The sequence below is a fragment of the Suncus etruscus genome, chromosome 5 (genome assembly GCF_024139225.1).
Source record: "Suncus etruscus isolate mSunEtr1 chromosome 5, mSunEtr1.pri.cur, whole genome shotgun sequence".
In the NCBI taxonomy this organism is placed as follows: Eukaryota; Metazoa; Chordata; class Mammalia; order Eulipotyphla; family Soricidae; genus Suncus; species Suncus etruscus.
This window is the reverse complement of record NC_064852.1, coordinates 79,903,487-79,922,358: the sequence shown is the minus strand read 5'-3', so window position 1 is coordinate 79,922,358 and position 18,872 is coordinate 79,903,487. Positions and strand designations below refer to the sequence as shown.

The 18,872-nt window shown below is 30.7% G+C and overlaps 1 protein-coding gene, 1 non-coding gene and 1 pseudogene across 2 annotated transcripts in view; all 3 read left to right on the top strand.

The window, feature by feature from the left end:
• The window catches only part of KCNH7 (potassium voltage-gated channel subfamily H member 7), a 480,494-nt gene that overhangs the window by 83,419 nt on the left and 378,203 nt on the right, over positions 1–18,872 (top strand). The window lies entirely within an intron of this gene.
• Positions 1,779–1,941, top strand: LOC126010292 (U1 spliceosomal RNA). Its single transcript, XR_007496383.1, has one exon. It is a non-coding gene; the product is annotated as a U1 spliceosomal RNA (small nuclear RNA).
• On the top strand, positions 5,200–5,256 carry LOC126009931 (uncharacterized; annotated as a pseudogene).

Sequence of the window (18,872 nt, the reverse complement as noted above, 5' to 3'; positions counted from 1 at the left end):
TGTCCTGGGTCAGCTGTGTGCAAGGCAAATGCCTTACAACTGCGCTATCGCTCTGGCCCCTATAAATATATTTTAATTTTTTTAAATTATTACATTTAATCAGAACATATTATTATATATATGGAAATATTTGCTGACATTTTGTAGATAGAAGTCTACTTATAGTAGCTTATATCTTTAGATGTGGTTAATATGCAAAGTTCTAAAGGAAATGTTTTTAAATGTTCTAATATCAATATAATAGAAAGAATACAGCCCACTAGGTAGCACTCAATTTAAAAACAGGTTTCTATTGACAAAGGGTATTCTGTTCATTTCTCTGTTGAGGAACTTCATGATTTCTGATAAGGTTTTGATCATGTACATATGAAAACATATTTTACAATTAACTGCTATAATTAAATCATTACCAAAGGGCATATCATTTTCATCTTCTATATCTTTATTCACTACTTAATAATCAGCACTTTTATAAAACCATGTGGCTTTTATTGATTTGTATTTTTATTTTGTTTACTTTTGATTACTTTAAATAAACTTTTGTTTTGTACAAGTGCAAAGAATATGCAACATTGGCTAGCTTTGAAATTTGTATTTCCCTCTTCAGAAAATTTAACATATGTGTATTTTTCTTCTTATGCCCTTTCTTTCTCAGTATAAACTTACTGCCAAATGTTAGCATTAATAGTACACTGGCTTTTATTTACTCCTTACCCTTACTCATTTTTATCTCTTCAGAGACTTCTTTTCACATAAAAATAAATTCAGTATAATGATTTATGTCAGCATCATTACATTTTAATATTTTTGAATTTCTTTTATGGCTCTATATGGTGTTTAGGTAGGTTTAATATATATCTGAGAATTTAAAATATAACAGCTTTAAAAAGTTATATTTGGAGTCAGGGAGATAGTATAGCTGCCAAGGTTCTTGTCTTGCGTACAATTGACCTTGGCTTGATTCCCTGCACAACATATATACCCCAACTCCACTAGGAGCTATCCCTAATCACATTTCTAGTAGAAATGTGAATCTTTTCTCCTGACAAAAATTCTTAGCTAACCAAGAGTGTTTTTTTTGGTTGTTTTTCTTTTTTCCTATATAATAAGTTTTTGCCTTTTAATATAAATTTTACTAGAAAAATGCATAATATACTTTATGATATGCAAAAAGTATCATGTATTTGAGGAAATATATTTTAAATATAACCTGAAATTGTGTTTATGCTTAATAATTGCACTTAAAATAATATTTTATAAGTTTATTTTTTGCTTATATATATCCAAGCCTACTATTTAGTATTGTCTGCTAATTGTGTTCTGATTATATTGTAGTAATTTTTAGAGGGACTGATTGTTTGCCTGGGTTTAGTTTAAGTGGAACAATCTATTTTTCCATTCTTTTAAAATCATTTTTGTTTATCATTATGCATTAATGATACCATAAAATAATTTAATTGTCTCATACTCATTTTCCATCAACTTATAAACATTAAGAAAATTGGGGAAGAAAACACAATGTCTAATTATAAAAAATTGTAAAAGACTACAGAGAAAAAATATTTCTTAAACTTATATAAAAATACACTACACTTGGTGCCATGATTCCTGCCAGGAATAATTTCTGAATGGTCAAAGAGAAAAGAGACCTGAGTACTGCCAGGTTTTGCCTTCATCATGTAAAAAAAATAAATGAAGATGGCTGAGAGTATTTTACTGTGTTATATCAAACCATACCATAAAATTATATCAAACATCATGGTATTAAAATAAAAGCAATACTAACCTGGCAGTGGAGATATCAAGTTCACGAGGGTGGTTTTCTTAGGATGAGGCTTATTCATTGCACCCCGGATGTGCTGACCCCTGCGATTTCCCCAATGTGGGCAACTCGACTACATAAATCGTGATAGTGGGGGACTATGTTTGTGCTCTTCCCTGGGGAAAAAATAGAAACAGATATACAGGTAACTACAACAGAATTGACACTCAGGTATAAACATACATGTCCATATGTGGACAACAAATTTATAACCAAAGAGAAAAGAATATTATAGAAAAATAAAAACATAAGTAAATAAATAAATTATCTTGAATAAATGGTGCTGGAAATACTGGAAAGTCACATGATCTTTCATCTGTACTGTATATAAAAATAAATTCTAAATGAAGAAAAGATTTGAATGTGATATACAAAACTATAAAATATATAAGACATCAATAGATAGTATGCTTCTTAACACTATCCTTATTTGTGTACTTATGTTTTATTGAATGCTAACCAAACAAAAAGTAAATAGGAGTGCATCCAATTTAAAACACTGTACCAAAAATAAATAGTAATTAAAACAAAAAGACAGGGTTGTAAGGCAGCAATAATGTCAATATCTGCATGTGATAAAACATTCATAAATTATAATATCAAGAAGACCAATATTAGAAGTTGATGAGAGCTTCATTCAATAGCATCAAAATAAAGTAGATTTTTAAAGATTCTGCTAATTTAAAGAGATAATTGCTCAAAGAACTAACTACAGATGACCCACAGCTATATGCATCACATATTATTAGCCTAAAGCACATCAAAACTATACTGAGCTCTGAGACCTATAAGAATAATGACTATTATCAAAAAATAAGAAACAACAAATGTTGTGAAGGATAGAAAAACTGAAACCCTTTTATACTTTTGATAGGAATTTTAACTGATATTGTTATTATGAAAACAATATTATAATTTTTTTATCTCAAAAGTGTACGTGGTAGGGATCTAGAGGTAAAACTGGAGGTAAAGAAGATAGGGTGTTTGCTTTGCACATGATCAACTCAAGCTCAAACCCAGAATTGTCTAAGGTCTTCTAAACTACCAAAAGTAAATCCCGAGTGTAGAGCCAGAAGCAATCTCTGGACATCACCAAGTATAGCCCAAAAGTAAGTTTGGGAATAGGCCAGGAATGATAATATGTTTTGTATAACCAAGCTTTCTTCAGTCTTTTTAAGGAGCTAAGACTTCATATGTAAGTCAAACATAAATACTTGAAAGATAAGAAAAAGTTCAGAATGAGATATATACACAATACAATAATGTATCCAATTTTGAGAATGCACTAAAATTTAAGAAGTTTTAAATACTTCTTAACCAAATTCTCCTCAGCTGATTCATCCAGAAGGATCTAAAAACAATCCTATTTCCACTTTCCCAAAAAGCTTATCAATTCTGTCTATAATTCCTATGCTCACTCCAGCCTAAAGCTTTCTTTCTTTCCAATAATACCTTTATTGACTCAAATTACTTGATATATTATAAATGTTCCTCTTTAACCCATTTCAAGAGAATTTTACAATGTAAAGGAAAATTATACAGTGTAAAGGTAAAAAAAATTCGAATAAACTGAAGTTTGGGTATAGAAGGTAAATTGTGTCATAAGAATATCATAGATATAGGCAGAGGGAAGAGAGACAGAATAAGATACTAGACCCAAGAAAAGTAAGACAAAAGAAATGGAATTTTATTGTCCTTGGGAGGCAGAGAGAACTTTTTTTTGGTGTTTGGTTTCCCTATTGTTTCCCAAGTCTGCATTATTTACCTTTCTATACTTTGTCTTGTCTGGCACTTCAGCAACCCGATTTAAACTTGTTTAAGTCCCGGGGAGGAAGGGAAGAGAGGTCAAGACTTTATGTGAGAATGCTGTACCACTAATATAATAAAAATTCTGAAATAGCTGAACCACAGACTCAAATACTCAAAGGCAGTCTTGTCTAATTCCTGTGCAAGTTTTCTTTTACTGGTAGAAGAGGAATGCATTATTAAAGATTGCTATATTGAGAACTGACTGCCTGACTTCAAATACCAGATATCATGCATTTACAGTTAAGAATTGGATAAGAACTCTAATCTACATAATTGGGGGGTGACTAATAATAGAACTGTTAAACACTAAATGTAATTACTAGAGTGTCTAAACACAACAGATATGAACTATTGCTTATACTAGTATGGTTTTTATTGAGATTTTATATATATATATATATATATGTATATGTATATGTATGTATGTATAACTCCTGATCTGTTCCCTTTGAGCTATACACATTCCACCTTGTTTTGTAAAACCTTAGTTCTAAACTCCTCCTGCTTTGTAGGCCCCATTTGTTAGGTAGTCCAGGGAGTGCTATAGACGCATGCTGGCAATTTGGGTAAGTCTGATCTTAGATTCATTTCTACTCCAGGCTTGATAGTGGGGCTTACCCTGGCACCTTAAGGCAGTGTTGAGCTGCTGGCCCTTTCCTCATTTGCTTTAACTGTTGCTTCCTTACTAGGAAGCTAATCTGAGCACGTTTCTCTTAAAAGCCTTACTTATATTTGGGCCAGAAAGCTCAGTTTAATAGCACTTCCAAAATTCTGCCTGAGACCTCCAGCCTTAGTCTCAGGATTTGGTTCCTTCTCCTAAAACTCTGCCTGAAAGAGATGGTTTTGTCTTGGGAAAACAGTTTCTTGTAGTGTTGCTTGTTACTTGAATGATTTCTTTTCTCTGGGTTTTGGTTTGAAGATGACTTGAGAAGGCGATCAATAAGCCAATGTATAGTGGTGTGTTTAGAATATAAATATAAAGAGACAAAAGTAGAAAGAGAGACATTGACAGAGGGGAGGTATAATGCACCGCTAAACAGAGCAAATAATAGATGTTCACCAAAGATTTACATGATATTATCCCTGCTTATCATAGGTCTTGTTTCATTTAATTGTGCTTGAATGGGCCTGTAACAAAATTCCTAGATTTTGATATAATTTGAACTATATAGGGAGAGACAAGTAGATATAGAAAAATTGATTAATAACATATAGACAAGTGATAAATTTTATGCTATTTTATTCACTAATAAAGAATCTTATTTTCTTGTAATGTACCATTTTGAGTCTTACAAAAGGTATAAATAGTTTAAAAACATTAAAATGTATTATTATTATGTTTTTTGTTTGGGGCCACACACAACTGTTTTTAAGATTTTTTGATTCAGAGATCATTCTGGCAGTGATTTGGGACCATATGGGTACTGGATGGATTCTGGGTTCACCATACGCAAAGCAAGTATTGTGCCCACTTTAATTTTTTTCTAGCTTCATTTCCCATTTTAAGAATAAAAAATGGGACTGCATAAATATTTAATAGCAAAGTATTCATCAATAAGTTTCTTTTTAAGTGTTATAGCTTTTTAGAATTTGTCCAGCAGGCCTTTGGTCCACTGGGAGCCCACCCTCCAAAAAAGAAGTTTCTTTTAAATATAATGTTTTATCGATGCTACTTGCATATAATTAGTGTCTAAAACATTAAGAATCAATATTTTTTAAATGTCTAAAATATTTATTATGAACCAAAGAGTTGAGCAGTTAAGACACTTATTTTGAATGTAGCCAACTTGGTTTCAATCCCCAGCACTATGTATTGTCTCCTAAATGAGGTCAGTGAATCCCAAGAACATATTCAGCAGTAAGCCTGAGCAAATATGGGTGTAACTTGAAAACCAAAAGCTAAAAAGCAACAGCTAAAGAGATTCTTCAGTATTTTGGGCCTGGTATTTGTATAGAAGTCTTTGTTTTTCAGTTACACTATACTATGTCTTGTTTGGAGGCCACACCTGGCTTCGCTCATGGTTTACTCCTGGTTCTGTTCTCAGAAATCACTCCTGGTAGGTTCTGGAGACTATACAAGATGCCAGGGATCTAACCTAGGCCTGTCCTGGGTTGGCCTGAGCAAGGCAAACACTCTACCACTGTACCATCACTTCAGCCCCTACAATGTATCTTTTAATATAATATGGGTTTCTGCCCAGCCCAAGGTATTCTTGGGTGTACAGGCTATTCATTGTCCCCTAGGTATTTTTCCATGATTTCTTCTTTCAAGATACACTTCCCAGGTTTCCTAGAAAAAGATTGATGAGACATACGTTTGTTTATTCAAACATATGTCCTAGGATAATAGATATCATGGAAACAACTGAGAAAGATGCATTATTATTCCTTTTCTCCTTGTGTTAACAGAGTACTTCTGCATGTAAGAGTCCCAGTTCTACTCTTTGTAGTAATCTGGTTTTTATTCTAATAGGCAATTCACTGGGAATAAAGAAATTTCTGTGATGAATGTCAGAAATTCACAAAAATTAAATGGTTGAATGAAATAAAGTGTAAATCTCCATGAAAACGTAAGCATTAAATTATTAGAGAAAGAATAACTTCACAATTGTCCCAAGAAACATAATTTTCTATTTTTGTTTGTTTTTTTGACCACACCCGGTGACGCTCAGGGGTTCCTCCTGCCTATGCGCTCAGAAATCGCTCCTGGTTTGGGGGTCAAACCTCAGTTCGTCCTGGGTCAGCCACATGTAAGGCAAGCACCCTATCGCTGCACTACCACTCTGGCCCAAGAAACATCATTTTCAACTATTTTTATTGATATGTACTAGAAATATTTCCCTAATTATCATCTTATGAGCAATCCAAGGTCTTATGCCACACACACTCTATGGTGACACAATGGAACCACCTTTGTAGCACATTATTCTTTTAAAGAATAATAACAGTGCTGTGAGCTCAAAAAGTAATCGACTCTTAACTTCTTCATATAGAAGATTTGGTAAATTGGATACCCTTGTAGCCAATCATTTCTGGCCTATTTATTTTTGAGAGAATGATGGTAATTTTATAGATTTTTCAGGAGGATTTTTCGTTGTTTTCCATTTTGTCAGCTTTAACTTCTAACAACAAATTCATGGGTAGTCTGATCAAGACCTCACTTACAAAAAATTAATTAAGTAGTCTAATTGGGGGACTTGAAGGGTAGTCATTAAAATTGGCTTCCTTTTCAATGCATTTTAAGAGACCTGTTGGAATTCTTCCTCTCAAATGATACTATTTCAATCACGAATAACATTTAAATCTCTAAACTCTATATTCCTATTTTAATTTTAGCTGGCACCAGAAGGAAATGGTAAAACAGCAGATGATTACCTCCGTAATTTATTCCACATTTTCTAACAGCTTTAGAGATTCAAATACAAAATAATAGCCTAAAAATGAAAAATATGCAACTAAAATTAGACATAGAAAATTATTCTTAAAGTGAGATTTTTTTCCACTGATATTTTCTCAAATGGTAGAAAGTAAATCCCAAAGAGAAATGTAAACAAGAACTGTTACCACTAGATATGTTTAGATGACCACCTCAGGCAATTAAAATTATGTAAATTCAACTTAATTTTTATGTGCTGATACTTAGCTAAAGGATTAATAGATGTTAATGTTCACTTATAAAACAAATCCTCATTTAAAATCATAGATGTAAATTGGATTACATTTCTAAAGCAAGTCTTCTTAAGAGTTTTGTTAATAGTTTCAACTGAAATGTAGTAAAATTGATTTTTTCTTATGTATATTAGAAATGATATGGAAATTATAAACAAGTGTTTATGTTTAGAATTTTATATATGCCAAACGTTGTCCTCTATCCTGAATACAGCACAAACATGAAAACAGATCTATAGCTCTCACATAGTTAATATTAAAACTATAACTTTTTAAAGAATTGTAATCTTGCTAAGTCATTCCTCTTTTTGGTTAATATTAAAATTGGAGTGACCTCTATTTGAGTTCATGCTAGTATTTATTTAGTTTTTAAGAATAATACATAAAATGTTATTAGTCTCACAATTTCTACTATATAAGAAAAGATAATGTTTCACTTTATAGTCACATTATTTTGTGAAAATTCAAAATAGAATGGTTTAGTCATCCCAATTAGGATAGAATATGTTTTAAAATTTTTCCTTTTACTATGAAATGTTGAGTTAAAATATATGCTTCTTTTAACTTTTTTAAATGAGTGTTTTATTAATTTTATGATCTCTAAGTCAAACAGTGAAGTAGATAAAGATAGAGTTATTGCTCTACTTATAGTACGTACCACTTCTAATTTTCCTGAAAATTCACATTTAGATATTTGTAGTAGATACCAATGATTTTTATTACTCCAAATCCAAGTTAATTTGCATTTTGTGATTAGTATTTTATGTCAAAACAAAAATATGTTGAATATTTTCATACATAATGATGTGATTATGACAGTAAATAGATTAGTTTATCTTCACATCTTAAGGTACATACATTATAGTTTTTCAACTTGTACTTTGATGGGAACTATTCACTGAAATTATTTTTTATACTTATAACTCAAAACATTATTATGCAAGAATTTGAATTAAATGCTCTTGAGAAAAATTTCCTTAAATTATGTAAAGCATATTGGTTTTTTCATTACGTAATAAATATGTATTTTAACACCTGACAGTGCTTCTGTTCAAAACAGAAAAATATCACAAATATGTTATAAAAATTGATAAAATAGAGTAAATTTTAATGTTATTGTTTTTTTATTTCTTTGTTTTGGACCACACTTGCTTGTGTTCAGGGCTTATTCCTGGTTCTGTGCTCAGGTATAACCCCTGGAATCAGGAGTACTATATGGGATATTTTTCTTTTTAATTTTTTTCTAGAGAAAAATATAGAGAATAATGAGTATAAATAAATAGGAAATATTAAAGTTATGAAACATACTGTATAAAAATCATAGATGTAGAATATAATAGTAGGTGTTAGGCATGATATAACCTTAGATACCAGTAAGTAATATATTTATTTGGGGCCAAAGTAAATTATTTACAAAGTGAGTATTGTAGGGGCCAGAGAGATAGCACAGCAGTAGGTAATTTGCCTTACATATGGTCGACCCTGGAGGGACCCAGTTCAATTCAGAGCATCCCATATGTCTCTCAGGGTCAATTTCCGAGTACAGAGCCAGGAGTAACCCTGAGTGTCATTGGGTGTGGCACTAGTCAAACAATCAATAAAGTTAAAAAAACAAGTGAGTCTTATAATTATCCTTTGAAAACTGCTTTCTCAATTTCCTGAATGTTTGTTTAGATATATAATTAATTTGATTATCTATTGCTTATTTTTTCCTTGCATTATATTAGTTCATATGTAAAGGAGTTATACTTTCTTGGTTTAATTTACCTCATTATATTTTATTAATATTTTTAATCTTTTGCCTCTATTCCTTCAATCTAGTCATCTCTTAAAGATAAGTATAAATCAACTAGAGATTTTTAAAGAATGTCCACATGATTTTGTAAAAAAGATTGAACTAATTGACATTCCATCAACAGTGAATGAAGTATCTTTCTTTTTTATCCATCCACTAGTTCTTCTTTTTGATGTATGACAGACTCTGTGGTGAGAGACAATATCTCATTGTTGTTTTTATTTCCATCTTGCTGATGATTAATAATATAGATCATATTTTCATGTGACTTTTGGCCATTTGTATATTATATATTTTTTTATTTTAACACCATGGTTACAAGGTTGTTGATAATAGTTTTTTCCCCCACAGATAAAGTTGTTCATGATTTAGTTACAGTCATACAATGTACAACAACCTTCACCAGTGCTCTTTCCGCCACCAATGTTCCTAGTTTCCCTCTCACTCTCTCTGCAACTATTTCTTTTTGGAAAGGTTTCTGTACATCTTTATTCCCATTTTATTTATTCCTTGCCAAGCTCTACTGGTAACTTAAATATCTTAGGTACTAAATTCTATCAGATAGGTAATGGGTGAGTAGTTTCTCTTGTTCTGTGGGCAATTTTTGTATTCTGCACATTTTGGAGGTGCAGAAACTTCTTAGTTTAATGTAGTCCCATTTGTTTATCTTTTTTTATTTGTTTGTCAGGTGTTTCATCAATAAAGATGCCTTTAGATTCATTGTCATGGGGAGTTATGCATACATTTCCCTCTATGTAACATATGATTTCAGGTCTAATATGAAGGTTATAATACATTTTTATTTAACTTTTGTGCTTGACATATGACAGCAATATCACTACTGGGAATATATCAAGGAGACCAAACTTACGTTCATTGCAGTACTCTTCTCAATAGCCAGAATCTAGTAACAACACAGTGTCTATGAAAAGATGAGTGAGTAAAAAAAAAATCTATAGTATATCTACACAATGGAATACTATATAGCTGTAGGGAAAATGAAGTCATGAAATTTGCTTATACGTGGGTCTATATGGAGAGTATTATGCTAAACAAAATGAATCTGAGGGAGAGAGATTAATATAAAATGATCACACTCACTTGTGGAATATTAGGAAAATTATGGTAGGATATTATTTCCCAAGATGATAGACACTGGGGCCCAAAACACCAATGTATGGTAAAAAGCTTGCCACAAATAGTCGGGGAGAGCAGGTAGGGTAGAGAAGGGACCACTAGGTCAATGATGGATGAAAATGATCACTCTGGACAAGAACTAGATGCTGAAAGAAAATAAAATTATAGGCATAAAATAATAACATTGCATACCACATTGCCTAAAATGAAAAAAGAAAGAGGGAGTAGAAAAATATGCTAAGAGGCAGGTATGGGATAGGGCATTGGGGATGGTTGGAGAGAAACTGGGGCATTAGTGGATTGAAATGTGCACAGGTTAAGGGATGAATAATGGACATTATATGACTAAACAAGTCTGTGTACCTCATAACAATTCAATTAAAGAATTTGTTTTATTAAAACAATGAAAATAAATTAATTCAAAATGAATTACACATTGGATATTAGACCTGAAACCATGACACTAAAGAAAAAAGTTAAAACATTCAATGATATTGACTTCCATGATATTTTTAAGAATTTGGTTCATGGAGCCAGAGCAATGGCACAGGTAGAAGGGCATTTGTTTTCCATGCAGCTGATCTAGGAAGGACCAGAGTTTGATCCCCTGGCATTCCATATGGTCCAACAAGCCAGGAGAGATTTCTGAGCACATAGCCAGGAGTAACCCCTAAACATCATTGGATCTGTCCCCAAAACCAAAACAAAATAAATAAAATATATAAAGAATTTGCTTCAAACAGTAAGGGAAACAAAAATTTAAAAAGATGGGATTTTATTAAACTAAAAAACTTTGGAATAATAAATATAACTATTAATAAAATTAAGTTATATTACTGAATGTGGAGAGTAATTATACATCATACATATGACAAAGGGACAACTATTTATGTTGATGTGTATGTATTATTTACATTATTAATATTATACATGTATTATGTATAAAAGAAATTAAAAACCAAAATATCTCAATGAAGAACTGGTAATTTAATTATTAACAGTTACTTTAATGTGGTCCCACAAATGAACAGTTAGCATAATAGAAAATTTAGTGTCAATTATTATTAAAAAAAAGGCAATTTAAAACAATAATATACCACTCATGTCACAGAGACTGGCGCACATCAAAGAACAAGAACAAGAACAAGCAGTGCTAGAGGTGATGTGGAAAGAAAGGAACTTTTATTCACTGCTGATAGGAATGCTATCTAGTATAGACTTTATGAAAAACAATATTGAGATTCCTCAAAAAACTGGAAACTGAGCTCCCGTATGATCCAGCTATATACTCCTACAGATTTACCCTAGGAAAACAAAAATACAATTCAAAAATCCCTTCCTCACACCTATATTCATTGCAGCTCCATTTACAATAGCCAGACTTGGAAAGAGCCAAGATGCTCTTTAACAGAGAAATGGCTAAAGAAACTGTGGTACATATACACAGTGGAATATTATACAGCCATCAGGAGAGATAAAGTAATGAAATTTTCCTATACATAGCTGTACATGGAATCTATTAGGTTGAGTGAAGTAAGTGAGAGGGAGATAGACACACAGAATAGTCTCACTCATCTATGGGCTTTAAGAAAAGTTAGATACTTTATTGTAATAAGGCCCAGAGACAATAGAGTTCAGGGCTGGAAGGAATAACTCACAATATGAAGCTCACCACAAAGATTGGTGAATGCTGTTAGATAAATAACTACACTAACAACTAGCATGGCAATGGTAGTGTGTGAGAGAGGTAGGAAGCCTGTCTCGAATACAGGCAGGGGTGGGGAAGGAGTAGAGGGGCATTGGTGGTGGGAAGGTTGCACTGGTGAAGGGGTGTGTTCTACTTATGACTGAAAGCCTACTACAATCATGCTTGTAATTATGGTGCTTAAATAAAGATTTTGTAAAAAGAAATAATAAAAGAAGGAAATTTAGGAAAGATGAGAATCTAGTAGATTTATAGTTGTAAGAGATATTTATCATACTCTCTCAATGAAATCAGTTATCAAATTACTGATACACTCAATGCTTTGCATTGTATTTCTCTAATGTTTTCCATTCTCATTTCTACTATTCAACTTAAATTTCAAATTTCTATCATTTGGTTACAACAATTTTCTTTCTCTGTTCTGCTTTCAATTTCTACATTTTCAGATTCATCCTTTATTATGATGTCAGCATTGCATGGCTTAATAGTTTGGTATGATGAGCTCTCAGGAGTGATGGTTATTTCTAAAGACAATATTGTAGAAATAACAAGTGTTACAAATTAGTATAAAATTTAATTTTATTTCCATCCTGTATTAATAGTTAATTGATATTAAATATTATATATGTGATGTTAAAATGCCTGTATATAAAAATCTATGCATATTATTATGTTTAAAATGCAAGTAACATTATTTAATATATCTCATTTTAAATTTACCTTTTAAGTTATACTTCATAGGGAAATATAAATGATAATTCACAGCATAGGTAAGACATATTCGCTAGTAAGTCTTTTACACTTTGTGCACATGTTTAGGCATTTAAAGAAGAAGTAAATAGTTTAGAGAAGACTAAACTGGGAGAAAGAAGAAGTCATTCATCTAGTTAATCTTATTAGCAAAAATGCCTGAACAGCTTGTTCAAAACTAATTTAAAAATTATGAAATGGAATAGACACATCTGCAGCAATACCCCCAGGATGCCAACTGAAAGATTATAGAATTAAAAGTTTTGGGTCCAACATCAACAATTCTAACTAAAATAATGGGAAATTTTTACTGTAACAAAACTTGGATTTACCAACTTGACCTAAAGTTGAATTCACTTTAAGGGCACTGCTTGGGTGAAGGTGCTTTCAGTACTTTATATTGCATTTTCTAATGAGGGAACAGATTAATTATCTAGTTTAAAGCACAGTATCTAATCTGATTTTATGAGTGAAATAAAATTACAAATACATTTCAAATATAAAAAATAACTTTGTAATAAAACTATATAGAAATCTATTGAAATTCTATTATGAATATTTTCTACAGAGTAAATTCTACCATGTCCAGTAAAAGTAGTAAACATGAAGTAATGGGAATATTTGAAATAACATGTGAGATGAGTTGAGTGCCCTGGATTTTCTCATCTCCCTTACAGAGGTCCTTTGCACTACAGGATGTTATTATAGGAAATAACAGTTTAAAAATATCATGAATTTTAATTTTTATTGTAATCAAGTCTGAATGCCTACCTCTTAATGAAAAGAATGAACATAATTTTCTTTAAAAAATGAACTTAGTGGGGCCGGGAAGGTGGCGCTAGAGATAAGGTGTCTGCCTTGTAAGCGCTACCAAGGAACGGACCGCGGTTCGATCCCCCGGCGTCCCATATGGTCCCCCCAAGCCAGGGGCGATTTCTGAGCACATAGCCAGGAGTAACCCCTGAGCATCAAACGGGTGTGGCCCAAAAACCAAAAAAAAAAAAAAAAAAAATGAACTTAGTGAAGATAGAAATCAGGACTGACTATGATACCAATGTACTCCGCTTTGAGTACATATCATGCTGTAATAAAAGGGACTAGAGAGAATTACATGCTCAGGAAATGGTTACTGATCATATTGTGGTCTTGACTTTTGACTTTTTGAAAACTTGATTTAACGTTGAACAAATGTCTTGGCAATTTCAGAAAAAAAGAAATAAACTGAACTACAAAGTTTTTTAAATGAGATTTTAAATTGTCATATAACATAAAAAATTGTAAAGAAGGTAGGGCACTTAGTTTGAACACAGATTGAAACTCAGTTTCAATCCCTGGCTTCCTAAGCACTCATAGGAGTAATTTCTGAATGCAGAGCTGGGCGTGGTCCACTCTTCACAAAAGATAGAGAAGCAAATTTTCAATATCACTTTGTACTTGACATGTTTTTCATAAAAATATTGGAAGCATAATTTTCTTTTTTGTTCTCAGGTACAAGAATGTGAACAAAAATCCAACGTAACACATACTTTCTTCAAACAAAATAATTAAACAAAGTGTAAATGTGATAAAAATTATAGAAATCAATTTGGCCTTCAATGTTAAATTTATCTATAAACCTGACTTAATTTTTTTTAAATATCTTACTGGCCTTCTTGTGTCAGAATAACTTCTAGATTTTGGATACATATTGTAGTGGATAGGGCACTTGCATTACATACAGAAGTAGTTTGTAGTCTTCGCTCTTCATATGGTTCTACATACTGCCAAAAATTATCTCTGAGCACTGAACCAGAAATAAATCCTGAGCACCAACAGGTGTGACCCATATCCCAAATGAAACTTGCTTCTGAAACTGGCATATCAAACAAATTCATTTATTAAGTACAAACTTAACTCAGAAATATTTATGAATTTTATTGATTTTCTTTTTATATTAATTCCCTAAATTCTGTAATTACACAGGGACTAAAGAGAGTGGGTAGTGCTTTACTTAGCATGCTACTAACCTGAGTTTTATTCAAGGCAGCCAATAATGCCTCCTAAGCTCCAGCAGGAATAACAACCCCTGAGTTTACAGCCAGGAATTAAGTTGTGAGTAACCCCACCCAAAAGTACCCTCTTTCTTCATTTATCATAATATACTCAATTCTAGTAGCATTTTATGTCTTTTAAATTCTATCTGAAATTAGTCTTAACATTTCTGTACACATTTGTGTTTGTTTATTTTCTTACAAAATTATTTCTACTTGAGATTATAAATTCATAACAATTACTTTATTGTCTAGTATTTTTATCCTAATCTCAAAGGCTCTGGTTTTTTGTGTCCTTCCCATTGCCACTTTCGTACGAGGCACTATCTTAAAACTTATCTTTGTGGGTAATTTTGACTCCTTGGCTTTGCAAAGGTTGATTTTCTGTCAGAAATCAATTTAGTTTCCACCCTTATATTTTTATTTTAATTAGGTGCATCCAGAATTAACATTTATGTCAGTTTATTTGATTATTTTTAGGATAACATTAACATTTCTGAATCATACTATTTTACATTCTGTATTTTCAAACAGGAAAATCTATTTTGAAGATCTTTTTGTTCACTATTAGGAAAAAAATTAACTTTATCCATGAACCACATAAATTTAGTCTGTAAAGAAGTTCTACTCATTCCTACCACAGCATTATGGCTTTCCATTTTAGGCTTTCCTAAATTGTTTACAGAAATGTTCTACTCAGGTCTTAGAAATATCTTTAGATTTTTAAGTTTGTGTATGCTCTGCATGTATTGCTCAGTACACAAACTATCCAACTATAGTTAATTAATTTGTGCTGTGGGTTATCTCTTGTTTTCTTTTCTTTATATTTTCTGTCATTAATATTTATGTTTTTGCAACCTGTATAATTCAACTGTCTTCGTTAAAATTGGGGATTGGTCAATTTAAATATTTCTCAAAAGTCTGCTTTATAACTAAATTTACCACTTAAAGTTTCTTTTGCTACTCACCCCTTAGCTCACACTTGTTATATTTATACAACTTGAAAATATATTAATTTACTATATACATGTTTTTTGCTTTAATTCTCCATCAGAAAGGATTCCATAAGAGAGTAAATTTTCTATGTTTTGTTGAATTTTATATCCCAAGTACCTATAAGATATATAATATGATATATGTGTTCTACAAATAATTTATTCATAAGTGAATAGTAGCAGACTTTTGCTTTGTATCATGTTCATACTTTTAGTAATTGGAACAATGATTTTCACTAAGATCATCAAAAATCTAAAGTGGTTCAACAAAAGAAAAAGAAAAAAAATAAATATTAGACTTAGTTGAGTATCACTTTGTTAATGTCACATTCCATTGCTTGTGATTATATGTGCATAGGTTTAGTAGTTTTTAAAAGTTTTTAAAAACTTGCTAAGAATATTTATCTATAGATTAGTATCATTTGGTAAGATCCAGTTTTGGAAGAAAAACACCAATGTGAGTGATGAAATGATGCTTGTTGAGTTAGCCTGGCTAAATAAATTACATATTGACAGCCTTTATATAGGAATTGTTTTACATTTTATTTTTACATTCTAGGCATTTTATTAGTAATATTTCACATTTATCTAATGGAATTTCATTGAACATTTTATTGATAATGAAAATCAAAGAGTAAAATGACTTTAAGGAAGTATATCAAAATCCTATTATATCGCATCACAACAAAGAACTGTTATTGTAGATGGAAGAAAACATTTTTGGTAGCATAAGAAGTTTAAAACTGAGCACAATGGTACTTAAGTCACATTTAGCAGACACTAAATGCAAAACTGCTTTTTGAGAAATTCTATCATATGTAGTCCTATAGAATTTCCCTAAAGGCAATGAAATAATGAGGCTATAAGGGTATTTGCATTTTCTTTATATACGTACAAATAAAATTTTTTTCTTTTGAGAATATTTCATATTAATTTTATTGATTTTTGTTTCAAGTCTTTATTGATATCCATTTCATTGATATACCATTTCAAGTCTTATTATTTCCTCAATCACTCTACCTGCATAATTTTCAAAATGCCATTAAGAAACATTAGAATGAAAAATAAGAATCCCCCCCCCAAAAAAAAAAAAACAAAAAAAATATAAGAATGAGTACTTCTGAATAAGGAAGATGTAATCTGCTCCTTAATTTTTCTAGGCCACAGTAAGTAGTCCTCAAAGACATTTTTAAAAATAATTAAATTATGTTTTAAAATATCTCAATGGAATAATTATGTGAGTAGCAAATACCTTTGCATATAAAAATCCAATTGTAAATGATAAATTATAAACTTCAAATTACTTGGTCAGTTTAGGTAACTTTCTGTCATCCTAGTACAGCCATTGTTGGTAAAGTCTTTAAATTCTCTTCAACTGATAATGGCATTTCAATTAGCAAGCCACTCTACCATTTTGAACTAGGCTATTGGATAGGTTTCTGAATTTAGTTCTGCCCACGCATTTGCTGTCATTCCATAAAATCCCAGCTGTTCAACCCACATCCAACTAGAATGTACAAACAATACTTTTAAATCAACCAACAAAAAGCAATAAAACATAAGCACTTTGTTTTCAATCATAAAAAAGACATATGTACTTGATTTTGAAAACTTTTACTAATAATTCCCAGTCAATAGTATTGAATTCTGTTCTTTTCAGTGCCTATGTATTAACATGTGTTGTAATTTTTTTATTCTTTTTAATTATTGTTTTTGAACTCCAGGTTCTAACCATTTTAATAAAGCTTGTTTAAGATTTAGCTAACTCCTTTAATACTTTTATGCCAGATGGCTTTTTGATTTTTTATTTTATTTTATTTTTGTTATCATGCTATCCAGCTCCTATTTGGAATGTAAAACCCAGTCATCCTTACTCTGGAGTTAAAATTTTAGATCCTAAAAGTAAATGAATTAATAATGTTTCATGAATGGTTTTATATATTTTTACAAGAAATAATGAATAATTTGGTATTTCATCCTCGTTATTTCAAAAGGAAGAAATATATACATTTATAATGGCTAATTATAGGTTATTTTTTAATTCAGGGCATTTAAAGAAATAATACTTTTGCTCTAGTTTCTTCTTCTAACCATTTCTTTTATTTCAGTCCTCAATAATTGATAAAATTCATGTATAAATTTAAGATTTTAATACTTAATATTGTATCTTTCAAATTTGCAATGTTAGTTGCCCATTTTGTTCCCATATATAGCCTATTAAAATAATAATGAACAAAGACGATTTACTAATAGATGAATTTAATTTTAGAGTGTGAATTATTTACTACTATATCTTATTTTTGATTTACATAAACTTTACCTATATAGCAAATTTCAGTATCCAGTACTATGAAATTAAAATTTTGAATAAATCTGGGCTGAATTTCAAGTTTGATTTATTATTTCAGGCAGAAACCATGTAAAGTTTGGCAGCATGCGACAAGTTTTGAGTTTAAGTTTTCTGGTTCATTTAAACTTGGATCTCAAAAAATACTCAAGGGATAAAAATGTCCACAGAAATTGAAGCCAAATTTACTATAAATATTTTCAAGATAAAATACTTTATGACCTCTAACTCAAATTCTTTATACATCTAATATATAACTACATTCAAAAATTATCATTTTAATCAGTCAATATTTTACAGTCTAATTTGATAAGTTATTATTTGAAGATAATAAATTTTACAGTAACATTGTTAAAAATGCTTTAATTGAAAGACACAATAATTTAGAGTTTTAAAATTATTAAGTCCAATTTCTAGCAACATTACTAAATATACACACATTGCAATTTGGTATCTGTCTTAGTTATAATTAGAAAACATTGTAAATGTGTTAAATATATTATTTTCTTCCACTATGTTTAATATCTGCTCCTTTGGAAACTTTTTTCAATGAGAATTGACTTTTCAAGAAAAATTCTATAAGACAGCTAAAGCTCTGATTACCATTTTTTGAAAGACACGTTTGTTATTTAGAAACATTATTTTTAATAGAAAATATACACCAAAATTCTTAACTTTGGCAGTTTTTCTAATTCCTTGTTTAGTATTCTTGTTCATTCATGTATCCTAAATAACACATTCTAAAATTTAAAAAGATTTTATATAGTGACACATTTTGTTTCAAACCATGATAATAAAATATACATATCATAT